Genomic DNA, 1,571 nt, shown 5'->3' on the forward strand with positions numbered 1-1,571 from the left:
TATGGTAAATAGACTGCAATTATATTGTGTCAAAGTGGCTTAAAGTCCAAACTGTCTACATAATTATTTTGTCTACGTAAGGACTTAATCACATTTACCCTTCTTTAGGCTTGTTCCAAAAATACAACATTTTGTAGAGGATGTTGTCCCCCTCTATAGTCTCTCAGAATTTAGAGGTCATTTCAGACATTCTGAAAGCAAAGTTTAGGAGACTCCGATGCCTGCACTTGAGGAATGTCCAATCCATCAGCTCAGCGGTGTCAGCTTGTTGCATTCTACACAGTGTTTGCTTGGAGCCAGTAGACCATGGTGATGATGTGCAGGATGAAGAGGATGATGAACAGCATTCACTACAACCTCACAACCAAGATGCAGTTCATTATAGAGACATAATAAAAAAAATGTTTTGTGTCATCTTTAACTTTATGCCCTTTGGAGATAATTTTATCTTCAACTTGCTTAACTGTTCACAGTAACAGTAATTTTAACCGGGGTGCCCAAATGTTCGCATGCCACTGTATTTTATAGATGCATTGTTAAACAGTAAACTTCAGTATGCTCACCGATGTGCCCAGTATGAATCACTAATGAATAATGTGGTTAATAAGTACATTGTACAATTGTGTAGAACTTTGTGCTTTTTCGAGCACTGACAAATCAGTTATTTAGGCATTGATGATGAATAGTGGCTGTGGTTTATTGAAGATGAATCTCTTGACACAATCATCATCTGAACAAGATTGTTTTTTTCATCCAGAACAGCTTACCTTCTGACCTTGGTTCTTGTAAAGAAACATGACACCATGCTCATCCACACATTTTTATTTATGTAGCATATTTTAAAATGTTTACAAAGTTTACAAGGAAGAATGAAAAATAAATCAAAGTGTAATAGTGATAGAGTGTTATTAAAAACAGTTAAGATATAAAATATTACAGCAATTCAGATTGCTTTATATTAATAAAATTGAAAGACAAGAACCATCAGAAGTTCTAGAAAAACATCAAGATAAAAAGATCTGTTACATTAAAGAAATATCAGGTAGCCTACTTGAGTCTTTTCATGATATGGAATGATAATTATAAAATATGTTGCAATTTGTACGAAAATAAACTGTCATGCTACTAGAAAGCATGATAGTATTTCGCAAATATCAGGTCTTTTTTTTATTTTATTTTTTTATTATTTTTATTATTTTAAACAACATAACATACAGAACAATAAAAAAAGAATACAAATTCTCGTGGAGGATGTCATACCTATAAATTACAATCTAGGGGGTGCAAAATAATAATAATAAAAAAGAAAATAAGATAAAAAAAAAAAAAACAGAGGAATACAATGAGAAACTTAAAACAGTAAAATATCAGGTCTTTAAGACAAATAAACTGAGATTTAGAATGAAACGAAACAACCGCCAGAGGATTCAGCGGAGCTTCTAGCCAATGAGGATTAAGCTCTGTCGTCATCAAGCCGTCTCTCAGGCAGCGCAGCCCGTGGAGAGCAACTGCAGGGACTGGTTCCGCCGCCTGCAGCCGCCCCGCTCTCGCGAGATTATAACGAGTCTGTC

Source organism: Trichomycterus rosablanca, chromosome 7 (genome assembly GCF_030014385.1).
Source record: "Trichomycterus rosablanca isolate fTriRos1 chromosome 7, fTriRos1.hap1, whole genome shotgun sequence".
In the NCBI taxonomy this organism is placed as follows: domain Eukaryota; kingdom Metazoa; phylum Chordata; class Actinopteri; order Siluriformes; family Trichomycteridae; genus Trichomycterus; species Trichomycterus rosablanca.